Genomic DNA, 19,266 nt, shown 5'->3' with positions numbered 1-19,266 from the left:
CCCCGATGCAAGACTCAATCCTGGGACTCCAGGATCATGACCTGAGCTGAAGGCAGTTACTTAACCAACTGAGCCACCCAGGTGCCCCAGGCATGGTAATTTTTAAGAAAGTGTCCCAAGAGACAGGAGAGAAACTATGGTTTAACTGATACTCACCACCTGTCAGTCACTATTCTAAGTGCTTTTACATGCGTCAGCTCAGTAATCTTAAAACCCAGTGCCCCCTCCCCCACAAAAGAAACACAAAGAGGAGGATGCCCTAGCCTCACTGATCAGATGGAGAAAATGAAGCCCCCCCCCCCAAATTTCCATAACTTGCTTGAGATGCTACAGCTGGGGGAAATCCAGGGTTCATGGCCAGCCGACCGGCAGGTGAACATCACACTTCATTGCCAATTAACTCGGCTCTTCCGTCTGACCTCAAAGCCCTTGACAGACAGGTGTCACTTCTCACCGCTCAGTCGCTTTTCTCCGATTAGATAAGGAACTGATGCTCAGAAAGATGAAGCAACTTGCTAAGGGCCACGCAGTGACTCGGTGGCAGCCTAGCCAGGGATCCAGACTCCGCGGTATACTGTCTTCACTTCCCCAGTTTTCAGGGATGCGTTCCAAGGCTCGCTCTCTGCGACAGAGGCTCCCACTCGCGGCGCCCCGAACACGCGGGTGTCACCACCCGAAGCTCCGCGGGGTCCCTCCAGGACCAGACACCGCCCCCTGGCGGCAGTGGGCGACAGCGCAGGGTATGCTAATGAGCCCGCGGCGCGGCGCGCTGATTGGCTGGCGCAGATTCCAGCGGCTTTCCCGGGGCGGGGGCCAAGGCAGAGTAAGGGGGTGCCGCGGGCAGCAGCCGCCCCCGCCCCCCGTCCACCCGGACGCTAGTGCCAGTGCCGGGCACGCGGGTGCCTTGGCCGGGGGCTTCCTCTCCTGCGCTCCGCTCGGCTTCTGATGGTGCCTTCATCCAGGGTCCAGGATGACGATCCGACACCAAGGCCAACAGTACAGGCCGAGGATGGCATTTCTGCAGAAGGTGAGCGCGGTCCGGTGCCCTGGGCCCCGGGAGGTGCGCGGGGTCCCAACTCTGGGAAGTGTCCGCAGAGATGCTGGCGAGGCGCGGGGCGTGTGGCCGGAGTGGAGGGCATCCCTGTGGTCTTCAAACTGGCGTGTGTTGTAATAACATTATCTGTTCAGGTTTGCAAGCTGCCCGCTGGTCTTGAAGAGTCAGCCGTGCTTGGGCAGAAAGTCGGAGGGTGAAGAGCTTCCTATGAGCCCAGGCCGGACTGTTCCGAGGGTGTTCTGCGCCCTTTCCCCCAGCGGTTCCCACCAGCTCCGGTGATCCACAGGCTGGTCTGCACGTGAATGCCCGCTGTGTTGCCTTCCTTCCCCTGGCTCCTCCCTTCCCCAGCTACCTACCTACCGCTGCTTCCCGAGATCAGCCCTCTCACCAACCCTATGAGATCCCATTATTTCCCCCAATTTTACAGGTAAGAGAAGAGGTTGTTGAGGACCAGGACTGGAAAAACTGGTGCAATTTGGTCAAACTGGTCTCACTAGGACAGCAAAAACTTGAAGTGTGCTGCCTGCAGTGGGTCGGAATTTCCAATCCTGTGTGAGGCACCCCAAATCCAGAGAGCCTTGAGGCTGAGACTGAAGGGACTTTCTGCCCAAGAAGGGCAGAAGGGAAGCCGCAGGGGGTGGGGGTGGCATGTCCCAGAGCAGAGGCAGGAGCGAGTCTGGTGTTGGAGGCAGGTTGCTTGCTATTGCTGAATTTATTATACCAGGGGAGTGTGAGGCTGGACAGGGAGGCCACAACGGATCATACCCATCTCCTGTGCCTTTCAGAGGCGGCCTGATTTTCCCCAGAAGAAGCTACGGAGGAATTTGGAGCAGGTGAGGGATGTGGTCAGATTCAAGCTCAAAATCAAGGTCAAAAGACCAGCCTGATGTGAAGGAGAGGAAAGATGGCACGTCTTCTTTTCCCGGAGCTTACAGAGTTCACCCAAGTCCTCCTGTGTTCAGTACAACTCTAGCTGCCTAGAAAGTGCCAGGCTTATCCAGGACCGGGAGAAAGGTTACTGGTCAGAGGTTGTTTCTTTCTCCTCGGACTGCCGTGTCCCCATCTCAGGCCCAGTGCACCTATCGGGTAGACAGGCCCGCCAGCCCCTGCTGCTGCCCACTTCTGATTTCTGTTGCAGGATGTGGGGACTGGCACCCCAGCAGGGAGGGCTAATGGGCTTGCTTAAGATGTGGCAGAAAGAGGGGTGCCTGGGTGGCTCAGTTAGTTAAGCTGCTGACTCTTGGTTTCAGCTCAGGTCATGATCTCAGGGTCGTGAGAGTTCTGCATTGGGCTCTGTGCTGGGTGTGGAGCCTGCTGAAGATTCTCCCTCTCCCTCTGCCCCTTTCCACCTCTGTCTCTGTCTCTCTCTCTCTCTCAAAAAAAAAAAAAAAAAAAAAAAAGGAAAAAGAAAGATGTGGCAGAAAGAAAGAGGTAGAAATTCTACAGTCCAGGAATTTTGCCTGGGGGCAGTGAGCCAATGACACACAGTGGACAGAAGAGTGTGGCTAGGCAGCCTGGTGTGGCCCCCGACAACCACAGGGCTCTGTTCTGATTCCAGCCTCTCTCCTGTGTCCCGGCAGCTCTGGCCAGCTAGGGGTGAGGTGGACAAAATGTTCCTCCAGGCCTCTAAAGTGTTTTTCTGTTCAATTTAGGGAGGCTTTTGGGCCTGGGCAAGGACTACAAGGAGTAGGGATCTTAAGAAGGCTTGGATGGATTTAGACATGCTTGGGGAGGGGCATCTGGGTGGCTCAGTTGGTTGGGCTTTTGGCTTGAGTCATGATCCGGGAGTCCCGGGATCAAGCCCAGCTTTGGGCTCCCTGCTCAGCTGGGGGGGCCTGCTTCTCCCTTTTTATCTGCCAGCCTCTCTCCTTTGTTTGTGTGCTTCCTCTCTCTCTCTCTCTGTCAAATAAGTGAATTTTAAAAAAATCTAGAATTAAAAAAAAAAAATCTAGAATTGCTTGGAAAGCAAAAATATATATATGCCTCCACATAGCACATGTACACGGAGGATCTCCCGTGTTTCAGACATCGTTAGATGCTGGGATGGCAGAGACATTTGAGACCTGATCCCTGCCTGCAAGTGGCTTCTAGTCTAGTAGGGGGAGACGGCCACATATGCCAATCCCGTGGCTCATCACAGGTGCCACGACAGACACTTGGAGGTAGAGGAAGTGCCTATGCGGGCACATTCTGTATCCTGGGTGCAGTATCGTGAAAGGATTCTGGAAGGTTCTGTGGTGGTTTAGCTGGCTTTCGAAGGGTGCAAGGGTGTTCTTGAGGCAGACGGGGTGTCAGAAGAGGGGCGGGACACGGGAGCAGGAGGACTCGCATTTAGCTGGGGATCTGTTGTGTGTCTGTTGTTGACTGGAGTCAGATGGTGTTGGCCATCCAGCAGTTCTCTTTCCAGAGGGAGGTTCTGCAATACTTGGGAAAGGTTCTCAGTGGTTGTTGAGAATGTAACAGAAGTGAGGACTTTTGGGGGCTGGACACAGCTAGCAAGGCATCTGGGACTCGAGCCTGCAGACTGTGCTCGGTGGCAGTGGACAGGGCGGGACACGACAGGACAGGAGCCCTGCTGGAGAAGAGAGTAGGGTGGTTGGGACCCTGTTACGTCTTTGCACAACAAAGGATATGATTAGGTTGGTCGCCAGGAAGCCCACTCTGGTTTATAGGAACACTCTGCTCTCTGACACCTTATGGAGAGTGACCGCCACTTCACATGAGGGGAAACTGTGACCGTGGGTGGACGGGCTCTGGACACTCTTGCTTCCGATGGGCTTGTAGTGACCGTCTGGATTCTCAGCAGTGCCTGATGTCCTACCTCAGCCAGCGGGACTCTGCGATGGGCAACGCTAGGCTCGTTGTGGGGTCAGAGAAGCCAAGGACAACTACTTTCTTGCAGCTTTTATTTGTGGCCTCAGGAGTTAGTCGTGGAGAAGTCAGGATTCTATGGAGCCAGGAGGCTGTGGTCTGGACAGCAGTGTGTGTGTGTGTGTGTGCGTATGCACTTTCTTTTATTGGTGGATAAGGAGATGGCCAAGATCACCTCTCTGAGACTTTGGGAGTTGGTCCCACACTGTACATGTTAGATTTATGATGACTCTTTTTTAAGGAACCATTTAAGTGAATTTACATCGGAAAAGGTCAGAGGAAAATTATTCTGGACCCAAATGGAAAGATTCTTGTCTGAGACAGCTTACAGTGCTCGAACAAAATACCACAGCCCGGCTAGCTTATAAACAACAGAAATTTATTTCTCCCAGTTCAGGAGGCTGGAAGTCTGAGCCGCCAGCGTGGTCGGGTCTGGTGAGAACCCTCTTCCCAGCCCCATACTGTGTGTGGTGTCCTCACATGGTGGAAAGGGGTCTCTTCGATTCTCAGGGCGCTAATCTCATTGACGAAGACTTTACAGAAATAAAACTAATGAATCACCGAGATAGTAATTAGTAAAAGCTGATGGTAAAAGACAGTTTACAAAACAGGAGCACTCAGACCAAAGCATGGAATGAGGCTCAGGGACATACTGTCCAAAAACAACTTAGAACGCGTGAAGGCAGTGAATTAATTTTTTATAGGGATTGGTTTTAATATTAGAATTTTCCTAAATGATAAGGAAGTCGGCCGTGCTTACCTCACATCAACCAGGGGCAACAGTTCACATTTGCTTATAATTCCAGAGGTGTAAGCAAGAAACGACCCAGGTCAAGTTAGCCTTGCAAAATAAGCTAAATCAATCTTTGTACAACTACACTGGCTTTTGGTTGTTGTTTTTTTCTTTCCTGCTTAGGGAATTTTCAAGGCTGTTCTTCATTCGTTTTGGATTTTAAGTTTCCACTTGTGACTATTAGGGTCACACAAATATTCAGACCATAGCAACTCCGGAAAGATATACGTGGGACACACACACTCCCCTCTCCCCGTTGAAACCTCCCTTCATACACAGTGGGACCTCCTTGCTGGCAAGAAATCTGCCTCTTTTTTTCCTGGGTGTTTTAAAATAGTTCTTATTGATCTTTGGAGGTTAGTTTCAAATTTTTCATAGACTGATTTTTTTTTTTTTTAAACACAAAGGGAAAGAAAGGAACCTGCTGGATATTTTTATCAGAGAAGTTTCAATTTCTAAGTGGCCCCATGAGTAAAAGCTCCTCCGTCTGCTGCCTAGGATCCCCCCACCACAACCCTCCACCCTGACCCTCTACCAAGAAGATGGCCATTTCATCCAGTGAAATGTAGTATTTTTGGTAAAAGTTATTTATAACCTGAGAAGTTATGAGTAAAGGAGGAAGTATTCAGCCGTGTCATTAGAAACTAACTCTAGCTTGACAGAGTGTGTGTGTGTGTGTGTGTGTGTCTGTATGTGTTGGGGAAGAAGGCACCTCTGGCTGCTGCCACAAGGAGGGGACCCCCACAGCCGGTGGCTCCCCCAGCCCCCCGATGTCCAGGAGATGCAGCCTCCTCCCAGCCCCTCTGCTCCCTTGCTGCTGCGGGCCCCTGGCTGGTCTAGTGGCCAAGTTGCTGTCACGGTTCCAGAGCCATCTGTGAGCCTGTAAAGTGTCCCTGCAGATGAAGTGTGCAGTCAGCTTTGCACGAGGAGCCCTGGGTGCCACGTGGGCCCCCACGGGCTGGCAGCGTGGTGGGCACTGCGTCTGGAATGGTTTCAATGGACAATGCACCTGATTCTAGCCCCTTTCTAAGGATGGTGGTTCAGCAGCAAATACTGGTTTAGCAGTAGAAGGAAAGAGGAATCTCAGCCCCTGCTCCCCATGTTGACTTCTGAGTAGGGGTGGCAGGTAGACTTTCTCCAGTTCAGGCTCTCCTGCTCAACTCTTCTTTCTAATGTAGCCGGGTCTGTGTATACCTCCTTCCTCTCTACCTTGGCCGCATCCCGGGCTTCCTTCCAAGTCCACTTCCTCCAGGAAGCATTCCCTGACCATCCTGATCATCTTCGCTCCCTTTGAGGTCCACATGAGGCACACTTTCTTCCGTGCTTGGTGTTGACCTCTGGCTGTCCTGCTACCCCAGCTCCCGGAAGACGAAGATTATGTTGTATCTTTTTAGCAATCATGGAATTGGATTCATAAGAAGAATTCAATTACATTTCTCTCTCTGGATAAGGTTGTCCGGCTCTGTTTTTCTTCTGTAGCTTTACTGACTGGTCTCTGAAGGGCAGATTGTGACAATAACTTCTGTCACCGGCACCCCCCACCCCCAGCTGTCACTATTTCTGTGTTGCCTTAGAGAGTATCTGTTTCATAGTCAATGTTTTCATTTGCTCTTCACAGCTACCCTTTTAGATAGACGGGACAGGAATTAACATTTTTCCCCCTCAGTGGATAAAATTGCAGAGATTCAGAGAGGTTCAATGATGGGCGCAGAGTCACACAGCTGAACCTGAATGCTTCCCTGATACAGGGAAGACCAGTGGTCCCACTGGAACCTCGGGTACATTCAGGCACTGAGAGGGCTTTGTTGCACAGAGTTGGGATGAATAGCAGGAAAATCACGGTGGCAGAGGGGCACCTGGGTGGCTCAGTTGGGGAAGCGTGTGCCTTTGGCTCAGGTCATGATCCTGGGGTCCTGGGATTGAGCCCCGTGTTGGGCTCCCTGCTTGGGGGCGGGGGTGGGGGGGTCTACTTCTCTCTGCTGTTGCTCAGGCTCTCTTGCTCTCTCAAATGAGTAAACACATTAAAAATATAAAAGCTACTGCAGGATTGAAAGAGTTCAATCAAGAGGGAGCCATGGTTGGCAGGGGTCCTCCAGATGAAGATGTGGCAGGCCAGACCTGGCGGCTATGGGAATGGTGAGGAAAGACCTTCGGTCTCACTGTGGTTATCTGCACCAACCCGGATACTTCCTGCGTCCCTCCCTCTGCTTGCGCTGTGCTTGCACCCTGGGATACCCTCTCCCCTCCCTCCCTGGAGCTGGAGACCGAGGCTGGAGGTCCGACATCTCCTGGAGGCTTCTGGGCGTCTGTTCCGGCAGACCAGCACCCACCCAAAGTCTTGCTTTTCCCAAACAGGCTGCTGTGTTTGGGTTTCCTAGCTTGGACCCAGATACCTCCATTTGCCTGGCAGGGAGGCTGGAAAGCCTCGGATCCTGTTCTCTTTCCCTCACCAAGTTGTTCCTGGTGTCCAAGGACAAGGGATCACACCTGCAGGTGCTTCCGGCCTGCACCCCGTCTTGTCCCTGCTGCAACAGCCCAGACCGCGGCTTGCACCAGTTCTTGGGGCCCCCGCTGCTGCACGTCCCCTTTCTCATTACTGTCTACAAACCAAGGCAGACGATGATGCTCCTTCCTGAGAGGCCCCAGTGGCCCGGGGCTGCGGGCTGAATCGAGTCCCACCCCCGCCCCCACAACCCCAGAGTCCCGTGTTCAAGTTCTCACCACCAGGACCTCAGAGTGTGACTATATTCGGATGTTATCTTAGTCTGCTCTGGCAGCCAAAATAAAATCCCACCGACTGGGGGAGCTTCCACAGCAGAAATGTCCTGTCTCCCTGTCCTGGAGGCCAGAGAGTAAGGTGCTGGCAAGGTGGGTTTTATTCTGACAACTCTGTCCTTGGCTTGTAGGCAGCGACCCCCTGGCTGGGTCCGCAGGAGACCCCAGAGAGAGTTGGGGCGGGGGGAGGGGGCCCTCGGGTCTCTTCTTACAAGCACGAATCCTATCTGAGCGTGGCCCCATCTTTCTGACCTCATTTAACCTTAATGACTTCCGGAAAGGCCCCATCTCTAAATACGGTCTTCCTGGTGGTTGAGAGCTTCGCCGTCCAAATGGGGAGTGGGAGGGTCACAAACATTGAGTTCCTGGCAGACAGAACCTTCAAAGAGGTGATTTAAGTTCAAATGAGGCCAGTAGGGGAGGGTCTCATCCAGTGTGACTGGTGTTCCTATAAGAAGAGATTAAGACACGGGACGCCTGGGTGGCTCAGTTGGTTAAGCAGCTGCCTTCGGCTCAGGTCATGATCCCAGGGTCCTGGGATCGAGTCCCACATCAGGCTCCTTGCTCGGCAGAGAGCCTGCTTCTCCCTCTGCCTCTGCCTGCCTCTCTGTCTGCCTGTGCTCGCTCGCTCTCTCTCCCTCTGTCTCTGACAAATAAATAAAATCTTTAAAAAAAAAAAAAAAAAAGAAGAGATTAAGACACACAGAGAGACACACGGGACACTAGGCGGAGGGATGGCCACCTGCCAGCCAAGGAGAGAGGCTTGGAAGAAACCCACTTTGCTGACACCCTGATCTCAGACTTCCCAGCCTCCACCCCCAGGAGAAAAAGAGTTTCTGTTGTTTAAGCCACTCAGCCCATGCCCGTTGATGGTAATTTGCTCTAGGGCAGGGACCAATACACGTATGAAATGACATTGGCGGTCTTCTGGGTCCTGCATCCCTCTGTTTCTCCCCACGCACACCATGCCTTTCGGTGCTCTCAGGCCTTTGCACACGTTTGTTTCCCCCGGTCTGGGATGCCCCCTTTCCCTGGGGCGAGGCAAGGCGTTCTCACCCTGTGCTCTCCCATTAGAACCAGGGGGCCGCAAGCAGACAGGATGTGTGTGGCTCCCGGGCTGAAAGCAGTGCAATGTAGGTGTGTACACCCCTCAGTGTTGTCTCTGTCCCTGCATCAGGATCAGGAAAGCAACTGCTGGAAGGCAGGACCAGCGGTGGCAGCAGCCTGGATCTCAGAGTCAGGACCCTGACAGAATGCCCCGGACCATGGCCCACTGGATTTTGCATTTGCGTAAGAGAAATCGATTTTTGTTGTGTGAAGTTTTTGATTCCACAGTGCGGTCCAGTCTGTCCTAATACAGCCTTATCTTCTGCCCAAACCCTCACCTTCTAAGTCTCCATTTAAATGCTACCTCTTTTTTTTTTTTTTTTTTAAGATTTTATTATCTGAGAGAGAGAGAGCAAGCCCAAGTGACAGGAGAGGTGGGAGGAGGGGCAGAGGGAGACGCAGACTCCACGGTGAGCTAAGCAGGGAGCCCGACCTCAGACTTGATCCCCAAACCCCAAGATCATGACCTGAGCCGAAGGCAGACACTTAACCGGCTGAGCTCCCCGGGAGTTCTGCTGCCTCTTTCTTTAAAATCTTTCCAGGGCACCTGGGTGGCTCAGTCGGTTGAGCGTCTGCCTTAGGCTTGGGTCATGGTCCCAGGGTCCTGGGATTGAGACCCGCGTCGGGCTCCCTGCTTGGTGGGGAGCCTGCTTCTCCCTCTCCCACTCCCCTCTGCTTGTGTTCCTTTCTCGCTATGTCTATCTCTGTCAAATAAATAAATAAAATCTTTTTTTTTTTTTAAGATTTTATTTATTTATTTGACAGAGAAATCACAAGTAGGCAGAGAGGCAGGCAGAGAGAGAGAGAGGAGGAAGCAGGCTCCCTGCTGAGCAGAGAGCCCGATGCGGGACTCGATCCCAGGACCCTGAGATCATGACCTGAGCCAAAGGCAGCAGCTTAACCACTGAGCCACCCAGGTGCCCAATAAATAAAAAAAAAACTTTCCAGAATCAACCCACACCCATTCAGAACTAATCACTTTCCTGTGTACTTTGATGGTATTGGGTACCTTATGTCTTTCTGACAGCGCTTAGCATCCTGGCTGGTTTACGTGCCTGTAGATTTAGGGACATGGAATGATTAAGAGGATGAATATTGGAACGAGACTGATTGGGTTCACATCTCACATTTCAGCCCTGCCGTTTATCCGCACTGGGACCTTTGGTGAGGACCTCGGTTCCTCTCTGTCCGTCTGGTACCCACCAGAGTACTTACTACAGTGATAAGTCACTCAGTAGTACCTGCTTGTCAGCCTCCATCTCTTTTGTCTTGCAGACTGAAGAATCAGTAAAAGACGCAGAGCCAGAGATGGGGAGCAATGTGTAAAGCCACGGGGTGCCATGATTACAGAATCAAGGGCCCTTGTAACATGACAAGTGGTATAGTCGATGGCACAGGCAAGGGCCAGCAGAGACTACAGATCCCTACAAATTAATCCCAACTGGAGGGACAAAACTCAGGAGGAGGGAGGAAGGCGAGATGAATTCAGTATCACTTTTTTGAAATCACTTTCCCCAAAGTCATCCTTTTATGTGTGCATCCAGAGACGTGTCTACCTTGGAGATATTTTGAGGTTGGTTCCTGACCACTGTAATAAGGCAAACATGGCAATAAGGCGAGTCAAGTGAATTCTTTGGTTTCCCGGTGTCTGTAAAAGTTGTGTTTGCCCTATACTGTGTTCTAGTAAATGTGCAAGAGCGTTATGCTTGCATATACAATGTATGTATCTTAATTAAAAATACTTTATTTTAGGGGAGCCTGGGTGGCTCAGTGGGTTAAAGCCTCTGCCTTCGGCTCAGGTCAAGGTTCCAGGGTCCTGGGATCGAGCCCCGCATTGGGCTCTCTGCTCAGTGGGGAGCCTGCTTCCTCCTCTCTCTCTGCCTGCCTCTCTGCCTGCTTGTGATCTCTGTCTGTCGGATAAATAAATAAAATCTTAAAAAAATACTTTATTTTAAAAAGACTTTATGGCTAAAACATGCTAACTTCATCTGAGTTTCCAGTGAGTGGTAATCACTGATCACAGATCCACTCTAACAAATATAATAATAATGTAAAAGTTTGAGGGGAGACTGGGTGGCTGTTGATTAAGTGGCTGCCTTCAGCTTGGGTCGTGATCCCAGGGTCCTGGGGTCGAACCCCATGTCGGGCTCCTTGCTCAGTGGGGGAGTCTGCTTCTCTCTCTCCTTCTCCTTCTGTGCTATCTCTTTCAAATAAGTAAATAAAATCTTAAAAAAGAAAAAAGAAAAAGTCTGAAATTTTGTGGGAATTACAGAATGTGACCCACAGACATGAGGTGACCAAATGCTGCTGGGAAAACAGAGCCAAAAGATTTGCTTGACTCAGGGTTGCCACCAACCTTCAATGTGTGAAAAACACAGGATCTGTGATGTGAATAAAATGCAGCACAACAAAACAAGGCGTCTCTGAAGTTTAATGAATTTTTTTCTACTGTGATGATTACCTTGATTGATTTTTAGAATATTGAATCATCCTTGCAACCCTAGTTGGATGCTTGATTTTTTTCATCTACTTTAACTATTTACTTTTAAAGATTTAATTTATTTGAGAGAGAGAGAGAGCGAGCGAGCGAGAGAGAGAGCGCACACTTGCATGCATGCACGAGGTAGGGGGAGGGGCAGAGGGAGAAGCAGGCTCCCCACTGAGCAGGGAACCTGACATGGGGCTCCATCCCAGGACCCTGAGATCACGACCTGAGTTGAAGTCAGACGCTCCATGGACTGAGCCACCCAGACACCCCTGGATGCTTGATTTTATTTACTAATATTTTATTGAAGTTTTGCATCTGTATTCAAGAATGGGGCTTTTGTTTTTTGTTTTCTTTCCTGACACCTATCAGTTTTTCAACACCGACTGGGTGTCTCACAGTTCAGTTCAGTTCTGACACTACCTGGGGTTGGCATCAGACTCCACAGGTTTACGATCTCAGTCCTACAAGACTGTCCCCATGTTAGATGCCCGTCCAAGCCCCAGGTCACCAGTACTTCTGATGACTGGCTATCAATACACAGCATCCCCAAGCACATGGTTGGATAACTCACTAGACCAACTCCTAGAACTCACAAATCGTTTTACTTACTATTAGCAGTTGATTATAATGGATACAATTTAGGAACAAGCAAACGGCAGAGATGCACGGGAGGGTGGTGGGGTGTTTGGAACTTCCAAGCTCTCTCAGGGTGAGCCACTGAACCTAGATGTGTTCCCCAACACTGAAACTCCCTGAGCCCATCTTTTTGAGGTTTTTAGGCAGGTTTCATTATATAGGCATGATTGATTACATCACTAGACATTAGTGATGGACTCCAGCCCCTCTTCTCCCTCTAGAAGTCAGGGGATAGGGCTTGGTCAAGCCTTGGTCTTTCTGGAGATCAGCCCTGAGGGCCTCCAGCCACCAGCCATCTCTTCAGCATCCAAAAGACACTCTTAACACTGCTGAGATGCCAAGGGTTTAGGAGCTGTGTGCCAGATTTGCAACAAGACCAAATCTTCACTCATTTCCAAGGACAGTAAGCTGTAGGGCAAGCTCTGAGGGAGTCAGATTGAAGAGACCAAGATTTTCAGTCCAGCCTGGTAGAGACCATCTTAGGATCCCGTCTCTACCGCTGCTGGGACTACGCAGCTGGCTTGGTGGTCCCAGCCCTCTGTGCCCGCCTTCTCCAACTCTCCACATGCTCAGACCTCTTACATTTTACCCATTATCCTGAATCTCCCCAAGAGCTTCTAAAAACAATGGCAGTTTCTTCTGCACTTGGTAGGTGCTGTTCCCACTGGGGTCTGGTATCCTCTTGCAGAATAACAGGAACTACTGTGGTGTGAGCAGCTCTGGTACCTGCTCTTCCGTGTGAATGTCTGGACTCAGTTCACGACACAGCTCTTGGAGCAGCCCCAAATCTCATAGGTTGTTGACATCACTTGGTATGAGAATTTTCTTTATTTTTTTTAAAAAAGATTTTATTTATTTATTTGACAGAGAGAGAGCTCACAAGTAGGCAGAGAGGCAGGCAGAGAGAGAGGAGGAAGCAGGTTCACTGTGGAGCAGAGAACCCGATGCAGGGCTCGATCCCAGGACCCTGGGATCATGACCTGAGCCGAAGGCAGAGGCTTTAACCTACTGAGCCACCCAGGTGCCCCTGTATGAGAATTTCCTAAAGCACTTACGTAAGATCTCTTGCCTGGCCTGGTGCTATTTTCCTGGCTGCATTTCCGCCCCCAGTAGTCTTCTTTTTCTACCCTCCTCTTGTGTAGGTGGAGCATGGGGACCTTAAGCTCTTCAGTCCCTTAATTATTAATTTGTCGCAGATAGGTGCTGTTGAGCTCAAACCCCAAGAGCTAGCTCTTCAAATTCCTGGAAATTTCTCTTCCAGGCCATTCTTCAAGTATACTAAATTAAGACCTAATGTAGATAAATGACAGCTGCTGTTGGGAGCATATATAAAATATACACAAAGTCGGTCACTACTAGAATTTATAATTAGAAGTGGAGAAAACACCTAAGAGCTATCTAGATAATTATAGCTCTAATATCTCAATAAGGGACAAATTTTGACTATGTACCCAATGGAATTGAAGGGTCCTATTTGATTAGAAAATTTTCTGCAGTTAGTCTTAACATCAAGTACAGTTTCATAGAGGAATGAAGATTATTAAATACATGAATACAGGTTTTGGTTCTTGGATGGGTTAAATGGGTGTTGGAGGAAGTCATCAAGTGGACATCGGTCACCAGTTGACCCTTAGGCTGGACCTGGGCAACTGGAGGCTCCTCACCCCTCCCATCCTTGAAGTTTATATTCTGTCTGCTGCTCCCATGGTGAGAGTCATTTTCAAGGACATAGCTTTGAGAGAGCAATTTGTGTTGAGTTCATGTGGACAGTACACAGGACTGAACCCCATTAAGGCTCCTAAATAAACTTTTAACATTCTGGTGGGTGAATGAGATTTACTCATCTTATAGCCACCCAAGACAAGCCTTGCATATTAGACCCACTACCTACTAATCTGGGGTTGGCCTTTTTCTTTGGTCTCTCCTTGTGCTCTGTGCATGGCAAACAGTTCCAGATTTCACCCAGGAAGCTCCTAAGGTTTTGAACCAACAAGAGGGCCAATAAGTACTTCAATTTCGGAAAGAGATCAAATATATAGAATGAAATCAATCATCAATGGAAAGGACAGAGAGACTATCTACACAGACCCCAAATCCAAACTTGGTGAGCTGGGAGCAACTTCAGGGAGGCACAGCTAGATAGAGGCTGTAAACAGAAAAAGCTTAAACCTGGATAGAGGCTGTAAACAGAAAAGCTTAAACCAAGTGAAATGCATTGTACTCTAGCTTGAGAAAGAATATGGGGAGAGGATTTCTGAAAGGGATGTTCAAAAAGCAAGTTTTTATCTTGCCTCTAGCACCACAGGAGAGAGTGCCTTTTAGTCGTGAACATAAATATCCAGCCAAGCTGACAGGTGTATCTGTAGAGTGAAGACACCAGATGCTATTAAATTTGGATATCATTCTCCTTGTTGATTTGTCTTCAATACAACATACGGTACTGTAACAATCGGGTCTCCCATGTAGACCTTCCTTCAAGAAGGAACACACTCTTCGCAAATAAAATTATCCAGATGACTGAAGATTGTATTTTTCACTAGAAAGGAATTAACTCCCACTCTAGGTTTATACATCAATCTCTTTTGAGTTTGGTTAGTATTAGCGTGTCTTCTGGAGCCTTCTTACCTCTGTGCAAAGTAATAAAACTAGGTCTCTGGCACTACACAATGGAACAAGGACTGTCCAACCTATTCTCACCCTCATCTTTAGGCGGGTTTTGCTCCAAACCGCAAATTTAGTAACATACTAAGAAGTTACTTCAAAGCTCTCCCTGACAGAGGTTTGTGCCAAAAGTGAAACTACCTCATTAAGAGCTTCTGTTGTTACTTCAGTAACTAAGCAATCCTGAGCAAAGTTCAAGACGATACTTGTATGGCATTTTATTCTATGTGAGGGCAAGTTTGCAGTGAATGTCACTGAATGTCATAGGTACAACTCACTTACATGGTTTTTTAGCTACATTCTATTTAAAGTAGGTCCTTCTAGGACATTCTATTTAAAGTAGGTCCTTCTAGGAGTCCATGAATAGATTTCCTTGGTTTGTCATCAAGAAGGCTTAACTGTAGAATTTTCGCTGGGAACGATTCATGTTTTTTTTTCTCCCCAGATTATTATTTCCATTGTTTTAAATTATATTTTGATAGTATTTGCTCAGTAATATTGAGATACTATCTACTGTCCATGACATGTAGGAGAGGCAAGGAGGGTTTCCTTCCTATTCCAAAGGTTACATGGGTTGTAGTACTTTGTTAATTATGGACCATTCTCTCAAGCAACTGTCTTTACTGAAATCCAGATGATTTTCAAAAAAAGTCCATCTGAAATGGCTTTTGAGAAGTGAGAGTGACTTCTGAGCTGGTCAGCGCCCAGGTGAATGGTTTCTCTGTCAGTATTTCCCAAAATTTGTTCTGGGAAAAACCACACTGGAGAGATATTAATAGGGTGTTACTCAAAAGTTTCTGTGGTCAGATGCTTGAGAAACACCACGCTAAACAAAGTTAGACAAGTTCCATTACTACAGGGCTTCTCAGAACAATTCTGTGGTCTCTCATTAACCGTGCCAAGAGGGCACAGTTCAGATCCCAAGCTTCTTCATCCATTATGCCGAACCCATGATGTGAAGTATTCCACGATCTAGTAAAACAAGTTTCACCAAAGAACCCAGGCCACCGTACAATCACCCACAGCAGGAGAGATGGCAGACCTCATCTTCACTGAGTTTTTTATAATTATTACTTTTTATCCTCACTTTAAAATGGAGGACAGGGGCGCCTGGGTGGCTCAGCGGGTTCAAGGCTCTGCCTTCGGCTCAGGTCATGGTCTCAGGGTCCCCGGGGATCAGATCCCACATCAAGCTCTCTGCTCAGCGGGGAGTCTGCTTCCCCCTCTCTCTGCCTACTTGTGATCTCTGTCTGTTAAATTAAAAAAAAAAAAAGAAAGAAAGAAAGAAAAAAGCCTCTGCCTTGGCTCAGGTCATGATCCCAGGGTCCTGGGATGGAGCCCTGCATCTGGCCCTCTGCTCAGCGGGGAGCCTGCTTCCTCCTCTCTGCTTGCTTCTCTGCCTACTTGTCATCTCTGTCAAATAAATAAATAAAATATTTTAAAAATAAAAAAGAATACACTTCACTTAAAAAAATAATAAAATAAAAAAAATAAAAAATAAGTAAAATCATGGACAATCGAGTTCCAATATTCAGGCAGTCGGCCTGTCCGAAGAAGAGAAAGAACCAGGCCTGCATCCCGCAAACAAGCTGCAATGGAGAGTGTCCCATTTCCCCTCGGTAAACAGATCTTTTTTTATTTCAAATCTGCACCCTCCTCTCCCACAGGGAGGGTGTCCCCACCTCCTCCCAAACTGCCCTCTGGGGGCTCCTCTGCCCCCCCCCCCTTCTTCCTGGGCCACAGTTCATCATGATTCCACCCGACTCCGTTTCCCTTTTCTGGCCACAATGAAATACTAAGGCCCTTATTTCAGTTTTAGTTATTGGACTGTTTTAAATGGACGAGGAGGCCGTTCTCTCTGGTACGCGGGAACGCGCCCTAAATGGCGTTTTTTTGTTTTTTGTTTTTTTTTGTTGTTGTTGTTGCTTTCTTTTTTTCAGCTGGGGTGTCGCCATCACTTTCTACAAGCCAGACGGCCCCGAGAAGTCATCGCAAGGAAACAAGTCCACGGTTCTGGGTATCCGAGGGGCCGAACGCGAGGCATCACTTCGGGGACAAACGGGCCGACCCCACGGCTTCAGGGGTGGCCCCTCCGGGAAGCCCTTCTCCCCACCCTCCCACCCTGCAGCGTCTTGGTCCCTCAGAGCTGGCGGCCCGCGGGGACCCCGGACCCGCCTTCTGGGACCCGCGCCCAGTTCTACCGCCTCCCACAGTCCCGAGCCTGAGGCAGGAACTTAGGACGAAACCCCCCGTCCCCGCCTCCAACCCGTCCCACAGCAGGGCTGGGGCGGAGCCGGAAGAGGCCCTCGACGGAAGTCCGCCTTTCGAGCGTCGCGTTTCCTCTCTAGGACTTTGGAGGTCTCCTGACCTCTATGGTCTGGACGCCGGCGGCTGTATGGCGGGAAAGAAAGGGGGCGCCGGTCCGCCGGGTAGAGCAGCGATCTGTGTCTTTGGGACACCCTACTGGCCTTTTTCACGTGCGCATCTGGCAGCATTACTGGAAGACAGATGGGAATTGCCATCTTCATGATTTAGAAAAGTGGAGATTTTTCACAAATGGGGCACCCTGGAATGTATGAACAGTTTTCTAGCTTTTTTTTTTTTTTTTTTAAACAGTACTTGCTATCTCCCTATTAACCATCTATCTATCTATCTAATCTATCCCCAACTTAGTTATATTTTTAGTTTTATTTATTGAGGTAGGTAGTTATATTTTTAAAGGTAAGCTCCATGCCCAGGGTGTGGCTTGAACTCAGAACCCAGAGATCAAGAGTGGCATGTTCTACTGACTGAGCCAGCTAGGCGCCCCTCTACCTGTTTTTTGTTTTTGTTTTTTTTTTTTTTAATTTTTTTAATTTTTATTAGCAGAGGTGCACATACCTTTTTTACTGGCATGAGGTCTAACTTTAATAAAACAGTAACAGGGGTGAAGGGACCCTGAATAAGTACCTTTTGAACTTGAACCCCAGGTGGGGGCTGGACCTGCTGCTCCTTTCTTTTCAAAGACCCAGTCCTTTTGTCCACTAACACTGCAGGGATAAGTGGGCACACTTGTCCTTCCCCTCGTCTCCAGGGCCCCAAGTGGCCCTTCTGTTGGTTAAAAGCTTTGTGTTAACCAACTTCTATATAATCTTCTTCCTCGGATTTTCTGCCCTACAAGGAGAAAGGGAAGACAATGCAAATATAAATACAGAATCTAGTAAAATTAGAGTTGTCTGGGTTTATTCATTTTTTCAATGATTTTATTTATTTAACTGAGAGAGAGAAATGTACAAGAGAGAGAGAGCGAGAGAGCGAGCAAGCGCGAGCTTGGGAGCAGGGGGAAAGGAGGAAAGCAGACTCCCCGCTGAGCCCGGAGCCCAAGGCAGGGCTTGATCCTAGGACATCTGATCAGGACACCCCCGGGGAAGGCAGAAGCCTCACCGATTGAGCCACCCAGGTACCCCAGCATTGTCTAGGTTTAAATCCAATAGCATCTGGCAAAGATAAGGGTGTGGTAAAAATAAGTTCATTCTGGGCAAACAGGATGAAAAGAGGCAATCCTGTTGAAAAACTACTTAACATTCTATATCAAGAGTCATTTAATGTGTTTTAGGTTCTGATCATTGAGATCCCATCTGTGGAAAATTCATCCCAAGCAGATAATCCAGGAGAAAGGAAGAGGAGTTGTCCTGAAGTGATTCTGCAGTGGACAGCTGTTGATTTTGGTTGCCGAAGAATCGGGCTTTTTTTGTTATTGTTGTTGTTGTTTTCTGATTCTAACACCATGATTTTTCTGAACCTCAATCTACTTCCGGGGTGGGCACGTGACCCAGGTTTGGCCAATCAGGATATCCTAGCATGGCCAGGTAGATGATAAGGCGCAGTCAGAAAACCCGACTGCCAGGTTCCCAGCTCTGGTTTTGCCGCTTAGTAGGATCACGGATTTCAGCTTGTTATTTATCTTCTGTGAGTTTCATTTTCTCATCTGTTGAATGGGGATATGAAGGCTAGAGGTTTGCTTCATAGGGTTGTGGTGGGGACTGATGTGGTGTAGTGATGCTTGTTAGGTACCGCTGTTACCACTGTCTACCCTCAATCACGCTCTTACCACCCTTCCTTTTTTTCACTTTTCCTTCTGCCTCCCGTATAGTGCAATATCATCCACTGCATGGTGCCAGAATTATATTTTATACCTTTCTTTCCCACTGGAAATCTCCTGAAGGCAGGACTGTGTCTTACTCAGTGCTTAAGGAGTACCCACCCCAGAAACAGTGCTCAATAAAGGCTTAGTTGGACAAAACTGAGTATTCTCCAACACAGAGCAGAGAAAGGAGGAACAGCTAATGAAAATGTAATAAATGTTAGATAATAAAAAGGAAGTAGAGAAAAATCACATGATGTCACAAAAATTTTTCTTACAAAACATGGTCTGATTCCTGGGGATTATAGATTCCATTTTCTCTTGGTCATGGACTTGTTCTCATAGAATAGGCAGTTGAGTTTCAGCAACAGAGTGGTACCTAAGGCAGACTTGGTGAATTGTTACTTCCTTTCCCTAATTTAGAACGTGTCTCTTGCCTTGGAGATTGTTGGGAGAAATGGCTGTTGCCTTTGGAGGGATCAAATCTGCCCTCAGGATATCAGAAACCGCCCAGCAAACCCAATGCTCATATGCAAAATTCACACAGATAATGCAAAGTGGACAGGGAGCCTAAGGGAGGAAGACTTCATTAGGGGGACAGAGCGGGTAAATCAGGCCAGCCAGGAAACCTTTCTCACAAGTGATTCCCTAAATCTCTGACTGTGACACTGAGTGAGTCATAACAACATCCATTTCTCTGCCATATGGCCTTGGAGTCATGCCCATCTGAGACTCAAAAATTCTTAGAGTTGGAAGAG

The 19,266-nt window shown here is 48.7% G+C and overlaps 1 long non-coding RNA gene across 2 annotated transcripts; it reads left to right on the top strand.

Moving 5' to 3' along the window:
- The first annotated feature begins 746 nt into the window (after window positions 1-746).
- Window positions 747-17,577, top strand: LOC309852063. 2 transcript variants are annotated; one of them, XR_014305054.1, is made up of 6 exons: window positions 747-1,027; window positions 1,189-1,887; window positions 6,755-6,854; window positions 7,483-7,586; window positions 8,671-8,783; window positions 16,326-17,577. It is a non-coding gene; the product is annotated as an uncharacterized lncRNA (long non-coding RNA). The 2 variants fall into 2 exon arrangements; XR_014305055.1 differs by lacking the exons at window positions 6,755-6,854; window positions 7,483-7,586; window positions 8,671-8,783; window positions 16,326-17,577 and having other exon boundaries at window positions 1,189-1,888.
- Window positions 17,578-19,266: the final 1,689 nt, after the last annotated feature.

Source organism: Mustela nivalis, assembly GCF_964662115.1.
Source record: "Mustela nivalis genome assembly, chromosome: 17".
NCBI classification, from domain to species: domain Eukaryota; kingdom Metazoa; phylum Chordata; class Mammalia; order Carnivora; family Mustelidae; genus Mustela; species Mustela nivalis.
This window is presented reverse-complemented; position numbering and strand designations above follow the sequence as displayed.